The sequence below is a fragment of the Pteronotus mesoamericanus genome, unplaced genomic scaffold (assembly GCF_021234165.1).
Source record: "Pteronotus mesoamericanus isolate MK-2021 breed Mesoamerican mustached bat unplaced genomic scaffold, CSHL_Meso_final scaffold_54, whole genome shotgun sequence".
NCBI lineage: Eukaryota > Metazoa > Chordata > Mammalia > Chiroptera > Mormoopidae > Pteronotus > Pteronotus mesoamericanus.
The window spans coordinates 75,414,240-75,426,854 of record NW_026555321.1 but is presented as its reverse complement, the minus strand read 5'-3'; the positions used below and the strand labels follow the sequence as shown (position 1 = coordinate 75,426,854).

The window sequence follows — 12,615 nt, the reverse complement described above, 5'->3', positions numbered from 1 at the left end:
AAAAATGATCAAGGGGCTTGAATAGACACTTCTCCAAAGAGGGCATACAGATGGAAAATAGCCATACAAAAAAATGCTCACCATCACTAATCATCAGAGAGATGCAAATTAAAACCACAATGAGATATCATCTCACACCTGACAGAATGGCTGTCATCAATAAATCAACAAACAAGTGATGGCAAGTATGCGGAGAAAGGAGAACACTTTTGCACTGTTGGTGGGAATGCAGACTAATGCAGCTACTGTGGAAAGTGGTATGGAAATACCTCAAAATATTAAAAATGGATCTGCCTTTGGATCCAGTGATCCTACTTCTAGGAATATATCCTAAGGAACCCAAATGTTCATTGCAGAATTGTTTACAGTCGCCAAGATATGGAAACATACCAAGTGGCCATCAGTAAATGAGTGGATAAAACAACTATGGGACATTTATGCAATGGAATACTACTTAGCCGGAACAAAGAAGAGACTTTTACCCTTTGCAGCCATATAGATGGACCTGGAGAACATTATGCTAAGTGAAATAAGCCAGTAAGAGAAACACAAATGATTCACTCATATGTGGAATCTAATGAACAAACTGAACTAACAAATAAAATAGAGACAGACTCATAGATAGAGAGCAGGATGATAGTTAAGGGGTTGGGGGAGAGGTTAAGGGGCAGAGGGATTGAGAGAAAAGGGAGAAGGACTCATGGATAAGGACAACAGTGTGGTGATTGTAGGGGGGATGGTCGGTATAAAGGAACTAAATGGTAATGGAAAAATACAATAAAAAATTTCAAAAATAAAATAAATGTTTAAAAAGCATGAGTAACCATTTAGAAGCTTTATTTCTTTAATATGAGCATTTCTCTTTTCTTCCTTTTGATTTAGCCTAGCCCCATCCAGCACTCTGACTCACCTGTCACCTTCTCCCTTACAGACCACCCCCTTAATCATTTATCCCTCAGAACAATGAGGTTCTGGCCCACATCAAATAATCCTAGGAAGAAAGCCTTGGACCTGTTGACCCCAGAGAGAAAGTTTCAGTCAAATTAGAAATAACATCTAGTCCATACTTGTGTTTCAGCTTCAGGCCCAGAAAAATATCAAAACCAGATGAAGAGATGCCATGGCTGATATTTGGACCAGATGCAATGACCAACTGTCCCCTAACCTAGCACTGACCAATCAGTAGAGACCATGACCCTAATCTAACTCCCTTAGTAATAATGATTAATGATTTTCCTCCTATGTAACCCATGCCCTGGAAGTCATCAGGCAGCCAGGCCTTCGAGTGTAAGCTAATCTGTCTCTGGGCACGGGCCTCTTCCTAAACATGAACCATTACTTTCTTTGCTGCAAGCTTCTGTTTGCTGTCTTATTGGGCTCTGATGCACACAGACAAATGGACCCTTCTAGTCTGGTAACACAAGTAATCATCAAAACAACGGTAGATTAAATTTTCATAGAGCTTGCAAAGCTAATAAACATCAGAAGACTTTTTAAATATATTATTTAGTGGTAGATTTCCTTCAGGTAGCACATGTTCGTTTTCAAGTGTAAGAGCTGGTTATGGCCATCAACATCAGTATCAACATAGTGAACAGGAAAGAAAGGAAGAAGAGGGGATAGAGGCTTTTCTGCATTTATTTAGCTGATGACCACTATTGTATTGATCCTCATGCCATTATTAAGCCAATGGATGATCTATAATCCTCCTTCTTCTTTATATCCCAGATATAGATAAGGACACATTATTAAAATTCAGACAGAAGACTTAGGTGTCATTTATTATGTCAATAAGGACTTTAAAAATGAATATAAAGGAATATAACTACAAAAGGTAGAAAAGAGTGTAGAAGAAGGTAATGTGGCTAATATTGGAAATAATTACTGAAAAGAAAGACAATGGAAAACAGACATGCAATATGCAGCAAAAGGGTAGTGTGATGATCCACTCTGAAGGAAGACAGGTGCCTTGAGCACAACTGTACAAAACTGGAGTGACTGACCAGTATTTACACAAGCTGATAAACTAAATTTATTTATACTATTTAGTGCACTCTCTCTCTATTATTCCCTTTGTTTAGTTTCATCATGAGAGTTAATGAAAGTGATTTGAAGTTAAAAACTAAACTTTTTAGTTGGTCCCTGAAATCTTAGACTGTTCATGACCTACTGACTCTAAAATAGTAAGGTACTAAACACTAAAATTAACATTTTAGTTATACTTCTGTAATTATTTTTACTTTAAAAGCTTATATGATTATTAACTTAAAATCTCCCAAGAAAGGATTATCACACCTACAGCAGTTTACAGTTTTAGTGATTCTCCATTTTTTCCCTTGTCACGCAAATATTTATGAAATGATTATTTTGTATACATAAAGATCTTTATCTTTTTATTTAAGTTCTTGTAGTGTTTAGTCCCATAAGACAGTTCAGTTTAAATTGATGGAATATATGTTCTATGACAAAATTACTTAAAAAATAATAAATGTTGAGCTCTTTGAAAACAAATTTCAATATAACTAATGATTTCTGCTACTTCTATAGATTTGACTGTTGATTTCAGGAAAAGTAACTTGTGGAAAATGCAATTAAGTATCCAGTCATGTGCTATGTAATGACATTTTAGTCAACATATTACCACACATATGATGGCAATTCCACAACATAGTAATGGACTTGAAAAATTCTTATCCCCTAGTGACATCAAAACATCATAGTGTAATGCATTACTAATGTGTTTGTGGTGATACTGTTGTGTAGGCAGCTCACAAACCTACTGAGCTGCCACTTATATAAAAGTATAGTACATACAATTATGTACAGTACATAATTCTTGGTAATAATAATAAATAACTATGCTACTGATTTATGTCTTTAGTAGGCTATACTTTTAGTCATTATTTTAGAGTGCACTTTTTCTAGTTATTTAAAAAAAAGAAGCTCTTTATAAAAGTTTATGCTGTGTTACTTTGGGATCAATCTCAAGCATCTTGTGTTTACTGCATCTCTTGATTGCATAATTTTCTCGTGTTTGATTTAATCTTGTGGTGTTTTATAAAGTTTGTGTAGCCTAAGTTGACAGTGTTTATAAAGTCTATAGTAGTGTACAGTAATATTCTAGGCCTGCATATTTATTTCCCACTCACTCACTGATTCACCTAGAGCAACTTCCAGTCCTTTAAGCTCTATTCATGTTGTGTCCTATAAATGTGTACCATTTTTAAGAATCATTTATACTGTATATTTACTGAATCTTCTTATGTTTATATAAGTTTATATATACACAAATAATTACCATTATGTCACAATTGCCTATGGTATTCAATACAGTGACAGGCTGTGCAAGTTTACAAACTAAGAGCATTAGACTATACCTTACAGCCTAATACACTCTGGGTTGTCCTAATAGAGGACAAAGGGATAGAGAACCTGTTTGAAAAAGTCATGATGGAAAACTTCCCTAATTGGAGGAGAGAAAAAGTCACACAAGTCCAGGAAACACAGAGGGTCCCACTCAAGAGGGGACCCTCTGGTATGTTCACACAATGACAATATGACCTAATGATATATTTTTCAGAACACATCACTGTAGTTAAGAGGTTATGACTGTGCTTCAATAAACTTTAATTGTAGCTATACTTTGTCCCATCTTGCTATGTGACCCTGGATAAATCATCATTATTCTGTTTTCTTGTTTATAACTTTGGGAAACTGCCAGCTTGCTTCCTAAAAGTATTTCTAATCTATTAAATGTGAGAAAATCTGTTAGAAATTTTAAAACCCTAAGATATTGATTTATTTTTTAATTCATGACTCATTGACTTTCATTGACCTCCTGTCCCTAATTTGTACCATGCATTTTATGTTGCTTCCAGTGTTCTAAGTCTGCACTTATATGTGGTCAATAAAATATACTTATCAAAAATTACATAGGTAGAAATTAACTTCCAGTCTGACAGCATAAGTTGCTCCACTAACCTGTTCACCAGTGAAAGCAGTGAAAACTATTTAAAAAACAACAACTGACACAGAGAATCAAGATGGCAGAGGAGTGAGTGGAAGTCACACTGACCTCCTCCCAGGACCAATCTGGACTTAGAACTAAATTGTGAAGAAATTACCTGGAACAGAAAACTGAACAGTAGCGAGAAAGGAGCCTGAAAATCTCAAACAGACAGAAGAATCAGCTTTAACACAACCTAACTGGTAAGGAGTCCAGGAGACTTGAGACGGTGGGTGGGGCACCCACGGGTGGCAACCCCAGAAGGATACTGAAACAGACAGTTGGATCCCCCTGAGAAGAGTGGGGTCTTAAACCATAGACATTGGTGGGGAACTCCAGCCCACAGCACCAGAGCCCAAAAAGTACATAGAAAACAGCCAGCTGCAAAAAGCAGCAAGGTTGCTTTCTGCCAGAGATAGGTGGCTGGAGATGCAAAGAGCCATTTAAAGGGACAATGTAGCCACTTACCCTGGTCTCTGGCAAAGGTGGGAACAGAGTGGGTTAAAGAAGCCAGAGGAGAGACGAGGGAAAGAGACTTTGGGGAGAGAACTGAGAGAATAGCCAGTTGGATCCCAGTGCCGACTCATTCCCCATGTGGCAGCAGCCATCTGGCTCAGGCAGACCACTCCCCTGAGAAGCAGCAACTTGAGAGGATATGATAATCCCACCCCCAGAAGGGACTCAGCCCTGCCCTGTGGTGTCTCTCAGCTGGCCTTCTGAGTATTCTGAGTACAGAGTGACTAGGTTAACAGCTGAAGGAGACAGCCACAGACAATAGATTCCTGGAAGTGTAAACAGGCTGCCTAAGGTCAGACAGGGTCAACATCTGACATCATCAGAGGCAGATCCAGAAAGGAAAAAAAACAGCATTCTCCTACCATAGAAGTTTACACCAAAAAGTCAGGAAATCAAGGCAGATCAATTTAAGAAGCAGAAGCAAAAAAAAAAAAAAAAAAATCTCACAAATAATGGGAAAACAAAGAAACACCCCCTAATCAAAGAGAAAGGAGGAATCACCACAAAGAGAACTAAAAGAAATAGAGCTAAGGAAACTATCAGGTATTAAGATCCAAACAACAGTTCTAAGGAAGCTCAGTGACCTCAGTGAAAATTACAAAGAACTACAGGGAAACTACGAGCAACTTACTGCAAACTATATAAGCATGAAAAAGGACATAGGAACTATCAATAGAGACAAGAGGAAATGAAGAATACAATTTATGAATTGAAGAACACAGTAGAAGGAATCAAAAGCAGGCTAGATGAAGCAGAGGATCGAATCAGCGAGCTGGAGGATAAGGTAGAAACAAATCTCCCAGAAAGAGCAAGAAAATGAAAAGAGACTCAAAAAAAAAAAAAAAAAGAAGAAGGAGAAGGGATGTTGAGGGAAATGCAGGTCAACCAGAAACACAATAATATCTGTATAATAGGGATACCAGAAGGCGAAGAAGAGGACAAAGGGATAGAGAACCTGTTTGAAAAAGTCATGATGGAAAACTTCCCTAATTGGAGGAGAGAAAAAGTCACACAAGTCCAGGAAACACAGAGGGTCCCACTCAAGAGGAACCCAATGAAGCCCACTCCAAGACACATCATCATTAAAATGGCAAATATCAAAGACAAACAGAGAATCTAAAGGAAGCAAGGGAGAAACAGGTAGTAACATATAAGGGAGCCCCAATATGGCTAGTAGCTGACTTCTCAACAGAAACACTACAAGCCAGAATGGAATGGCAAGAAATATATACCAAGTCATGGAAAGCAAAAGCCTGCAACCAAGACTGCTCTACCAAGCAAAATTCTCAATTAAAATGAAAGGTGAAGTAAGGAGTTTCCCAGACAAAAGAAGGCTAAAAGAATGCACCTCCACCAAATCAGCATTGCAAAATATGCTAAAGAGTCTGCTTTAAGAAGATGAAGGAAAAGAGTCTATGAGTACCCAGTTCCTTTCACAGTTACCAATATTTTTAATACTTAGTCTGACTGTGGCAATGATGTGTTATTTTAGTTGTTACTTTATTATTAGTTGAAGCTAAATCTGTTATTGTATATTTCTTGCCTATTTATATTATTTTTTAAAAGCTTTAAATGACTTTTTGGTATTCTTTATCCATTTTTTGATTAAATGTTTATAGAAATTTATCCCTAAAAAAAGCCCATTAACCGTTTTATAGATGTGTTGCAAATGCTTTCTTATTCTATTCCTTGTCCTTTAACTTTTTTCATATGTATATTATTGTATAAACTTAAATGTTTTATATGGTCATATTGTCAATATCTTACTTTATAGCTTCTGGGGTTGAATATGTTACTTCAGGGTAAGAAAAATATTATTTTGTATTTTCTCCTAAAACTCCTTAGACTTTACATATTATTTTTTAACTCACCTGAATATATTTTGTATAATTTGTGAAATAGGACTCCATATTGGTTTTATTTCAAGTAATAGTGGTCCATGCACCTTATTTGTTGAATAAGCCTTATCTTCCCCATTGATTTGAAATATCAGTTTAATCATATATTACATTGTTAGACAGATATATACATTTGTTCCTACAATGCTGATTTTATGTCATTGATCTACTTGAATATTTCTGTGCTGGTGTCATGTTTTAATTGCTGAGACTTTATAATGGATTTAAATTTTTTAATATTTTATAATGGATCTTGACATTAAAATAAATAAATAAATAAAATCTGCCTTAAAAAGAAAGAAAGAAAGAAAGAAAGAAAGAACTCCTCCCTTATGCGACAACATGGATGGATCTGGGGAATTTTATGCTAAATGAAGTAAGCCAGTCGGTAAAAGACAAATACCATATGATCTCACCTATAAGTGGAATCTATTCAACAAAATAAACTAACAAACAAAATAAATCACTTGACACCTCAATCTATAAACACACAAAAAGTATTTGACAAAAACCAACATCTTTTCATGTTAAAAACAATTAACAAACTAGGAAAGAAGAAAACTTCTTCACCTATGAAACACTGGCAGCTCACATCATGCTTAGTGGTGAAAGACTAGGTACTTTTCCCCTAAGATCAGGCATAAAGAAAAAAACAACAAATTTTTACCTGTTAGAAGTGCATGAGTGATAGAAACAGGAGGAGCCAGATGATCTGATCCAAGTGCCTTTATTTGGAGCTGCACTTACGGGCAGGCTAAGTCTGGGAAGGCTACAGCATTGGAGGGAGGAAAGAATGGGGTTTTTAAAAGAAAAATTGAGGGGTTGTAGGGGCATAAGGGAGAGGTTAGTCTCTTGTTCTCCTGCACTGTTGCTTCAGTTTCAGCATGTGAGCCATGACAATGGGTTAGGTAAAGTGCCGGGCTGTTCCCAGGTGCAGGGAGGTTAGCCTGACCACCAGCCATTGTGGCTGGTGCCAGATGTCTATAGTGCAAGATGGGAGAGAGTTTTGATTAAGCCACAAACTATCAATCGAGTGGGGATAACTGAGTCATGAGTAGTCAGAAGGGCCAAAAAGCTGGCCTGACCCCCTTTCATTACCAATTCTATTTAACATTGTACAAGAGGTTCTAGACACGACTAATAGGCAATAAAATAGATAAAAGGCATGAAAGTTGAAAAGAAGTAAAAGTCTCCATTCACAAATGACAATCTTATGTATAAATATCCTAAGGAATGTACAAAAATTAAGTATAGCAGAGTTTCAAGATGAAAGACTAATTTAATATGCTTAAATAAATTATAATTCTATATGCTTACAATGAATTAACTGAAAATAAAATTAAGAAAACAGTTGTATTCACAATAGCACCAAAAATAATAAAGTACTTAGAAATATATTTAACATAAAAGTTCAAAACATAGCATGAAAACCAGAAAATACTGTTGAATAAAATCAAGAAAAAAAATAAATATCTAAATAAATAAAAAAATTCCACATTCAAAAATCAGAAGCCTTAATATTGTTAAGATGTCATTATTTTCCAACCTGATTTACAAATTCAGTACGATCTCTTTCAATACCACAGATGACTTCTTTGTAGAAATTTTCAAACTGTATCTATAATAAATTCATATGAAATTGCAAGGTACCAAGGCTAGCCAACATAATCCTAAAAAAGAAAAAATTAGGTTGCTATGTACTTTCCGATTTTAAAAATAGTACAAAGCAATTGCAAACAAACAGTGAAGTACTGGCACAAAGATTTATATAGAGAGATTAATGGAATATATTTGAGTCCAAAAATAAATCTCATGCACCAGTTATCAATTGATTTCAATAATGGTGCTAAGACCATTCAATGAAGTAAGAACATTATTTTCAAAAAAATGATGCCGAGATAACTGGATGTCTGCATGCACAAGAATAAAATTGTACCTCCTACCTTAATTCATAGACAAAAATTAATACAAAATGGATCAAAAAATCTAAATTAATAATAAAACTTCTAAAATGCTAGAAGAACACAGAAGTGTAAATTTGCATAATCTGATTTGTCAAAGGATTCTTATACACAACATAGAGAACACAAACATCAGAAAAATATAGATAAATTGAACTTTATAAAATTTCAAAACTTTTGTGCATGAAAAATTCCATGACATGACATGAAATGACAAACTACAGAATGGGAGAACATATTTGTATATCTTATATCTGATAAGAAACTTGTACCCAAAACATTAAAAGAACTCTAACAATTAAATGATTAAAAAAAACTATTAAAATGAACAAAGGATCTAAATAGACATATGTTTAAGGAAGATGTACAAATATTCAATAAGCATATGAAAATATGCTTAGCATCATTAGCCTTCATGGAAATGCAAATTAAAATCACAATTCACAATGAGGTACCACTTCAGACATACTAAGTTGGCTAGAATCAAAAAGTCAGAAAATAGTAAGTGTTAAAATGATATGGAGAAACTGGAACCCTCACACACTGCTTCTGGGAATGTAAAATGGTGTAACCGCTTTGTAAAACAGTATGAGAGTTCTTCAAGTGGTAAAATGTATTTACCATAAAATCAAAACATTCCATTCTTCTATATATCTAAGAAAAATATAAATGTGTCCACACAAAAAGCTCGTACACAAAGGTTTGTAGCAGTATTATTTATATAGCCAACATGGAAACAACTCAAATATTGAAGGGGAAGAAGGTCTCAGGTCTGTAGGGACAAAGAGACTTCCAACATAGAGACACTTGCTATGGCTTCCTGTTTTTTGTTCTGCTTGCCTGCCTCTGTGGCTATGTGCTGGGAGGGAGATTCTGGGGCCTGCAGGGATAAGGAGCCTTCCTGGACCAGGCTACCTTTCGTAGCTGGGTTTCCCCAGTCTGAAGGAGAAGGAGAGTCTACATATGTATATACTAAAAAACACTACCAACCAAAAGACATCAGAGGGAACCATAAAGAATGTGCAAAATACTTAAAGGAAGTTAAGAAAAGAGAAACAAAAGAATAAGAAACAGAGGAAACAAATATAAAACGTACAAATAAAGTGTCAAGCTTTCTGAAAATCTTTGATATTTAAGCTTTATGGCTAGGCAAAAAGTTCTTAGAATTAAAATTAACAGCATAATCCATAAAAAGAAACTTGAATTGAATTTTATCAAAATACAAAATGTATTCTCTGTGTAAAAATCTGTCAAGAGGATGAAAAGGCAAGCTATAGTAAGGGGGAATGTATTACAAACCAAAGAACTAAACCTTTTATTGAAGAAGGCATGTAGATAACAAGTAAATGAAAGAATGCTCAACATCACTAATCATTAGAAAAATATGAATTAAAACCGCAATTAGTTATCAACACACATATAGAAAGGCTGTAATAAAAAAGTGACAAAATAGGAAAACAGGATCATTCATACTTTGCTGATGGGAATATGAAACAATATACCACTTTAGAAAAGAGTTGGCATATTCTAAAACAAACAAACAAAAAAACCCTTAAACATGTAACTATCCAGCCATCACAGTCCCGAACATTTATTTCAGAGAAATAAAAACTCATGTTACACAAAAACCTGTATGTGAATCTTCAGAACAGCTTTATTTGAAATAATTAGAAACTGGAATCAGCCCAGCATCTCCCACAAAGGAATAGTTGACCCAACTGAGGCACATATATACAGTGGAATACTATGTGGCAATAAAAATAAACTATTAATGTATGTATGTATTTGGATGTCTCCAGACAATCATGCTGAGGGAAAATAACCAATCCCAAGAAGCTATACAATATGTTGCTCTACTAGATAACATTTTTAAGTGACAATATTTTAAAAGTGGATTATAGCTTCTGCATGGCTAAAGAAAGCATCAGCAAAATAAAGAGGGAACCAATCAAATGGGAAAACATATTTGCCAATGACACCTCAGACAAGGGTCTAATCTCCAAAATATATAAAGAACTCAAAGGAAATTACTCCAGGAAGACAAACTACCCAATTAAAAAATGGGCAAAGGACCTGAACAGAAACTTCTCCAAGGAGGACATACAGATGGCCCACGGACATATGAAAGGATTCTCAGCATCACTAGCCATCAGAGAACTGCAAATTAAAACCACAATGAGATACCTCTTCATACCACTCAGAATGGCCGTCATTAACAAATCAGCAAACAAATGCTGGTGCGGTTGTGGAGAAAAGGGAACCCTAGTACACTGTTGGTAGGAATGCAGACTGGTGCAGCCACTATGGAAAACGGTATAGAGTTTCCTCAAAAAACTAAAGATGAAACTGCCTTTTGGCCTGGTAATTCCACTGCTGGGATTATACCCTAAGAATCCTGAAACACCAATTCAAAAGAACCTATGCGACCCCTATGTTCATGCAGCATTATTTACAATAGCCAAGTGCTGGGAACAGCTTAAGTGCCCATCAGTAAATGAGTGGATCACAAAACTGTGGTACATTTACACAATGGAACACTACATAGCAGAAAGAAAGAAGGAATTCCTATCCTTTGCAACAGCATGGATGGAACTGTAGAACATTATGTTAAGTAAAATAAGCCAAGGTATGAAGACAAATACTATATGATCTCACCTATAAGTGGAACATACTCAACAGAAACAAACAAATGAGCAAAAAAGAATCAGAGATGTGGAAATAAAGAACAAACTGACAGTGACCAGAGGGAGGGAGAAGAGGGATAGAGGGGTAAAGAAGGGAAAGATTCAAGGAACAAGTACAAAGGACCCATATCAAGGGCAGTAAGGTGGGGATTGGGAGCCAGGGTTAGATGGGGCAGGGAAAGCAGTGGGGGGAAAAATGGGGACAACTGTAACTGAACAACAATAAAAAAGTAGATTCTAGATTAGCGGTTGCCAATTGCTAGTGATCTGGTAGGAGGTGAAGACCTGGTTGTGGTCATTAAAGGACAATATGAAGAATCTTTATGTGTTGGAACTGTTTGGTACTCAGTTTTGGTGGTGGATATATGAACTTACAAGTTGTTAACATTGTATAGAACTTAATACAAATATATATACAAAAAAGTACAAGTAAAACTGGAAAAACTTTAATAAATTAGTTGGATTGCCTCAATGTCCTGACTGAGATACTATACAACAGTTTTGCAAAATGTTACGCTTGAAGAAACTGGACAAAGTGTACAGGGAATCTCTCGGTATTATTTCAAACAACAGCATGGAAATCTATAATCATCATATAAAATTTTCATTTAAAAATGCAATCTAAGGTCTGTAATATACAGAGAAGTAAACTGCTCTAAGAGCTAATAAGAGAGTATGAAACCACACCATTTCATTTTGGTTCATTAAGTAGAGAAGTGTATGATATATAAATAAAAAGAAAATGCAGTGGGGAAACAGAAAAACAGCACTAAAATCACATTTACTGCAAACAAGAGTTTCAAAAACCATAACACGTTTCTCATTACTATCTCCCCTATCAGAAGATTGACTGGGTCAGGGAACTGTTCCACATTATGCCTTAATGGGAGAAATATGTTGATTATTTTATTTAATGTTTCTCTACAGGATTGCTAGGTAAAGACCTTCATTTCACTACCAATGCCCCTTAGACCATGAAAGAATAGCTTCAGCAAAGAATATAAGTAAGTAGCTATGAAAGAGTAGCTATGATTTCTTTGTCTTCTAGCCCAGCCTTCAATGAGAATACACAAAGCAGCTTGGAATAAATTATACGAATTTGCAAGAGATTAGAGGGACAAAGTATTTCAGCACTTGTATATTTAAATGAGGAATCTAATGCTGGAACAGTTAAATGAGTTGTCAAAATTGTTAGGAGGAAAAGCAAAATTGGAAATATGCTTGATGATAAAGTCTCTTCAAATTACCTTATATATTCAAATATTTTGTCATAAAAAGGAACCATGGGTCCATTAAATATCAGCGCTGCTGGGAACACAGCAGTGAAAAGAGGTGGCACTCAGTAAATGAAAAAGAGATATAGAGCTTTGCTGATTCACTTGTATATTATTTTATCATAGGAAAGCTTGTTTTTATTTATATTGTACATATGCAAGATTTTGTAAGTACATTTATATATGAATAATCTAAGATATTCCCTTTGTAAAGGGACAATGATTTTTTTCATCATCCAAAGGACAACTATGTCAAAATTCAGCTGAAAGCTAGTA

The 12,615-nt window shown here is 35.3% G+C and overlaps 1 pseudogene; it reads left to right on the top strand.

The window, feature by feature from the left end:
* LOC129088182 (dnaJ homolog subfamily B member 14-like) overlaps nucleotides 1-2,022 on the top strand; it is a 35,309-nt pseudogene extending 33,287 nt beyond the window's left edge.
* Nucleotides 2,023-12,615: the final 10,593 nt, after the last annotated feature.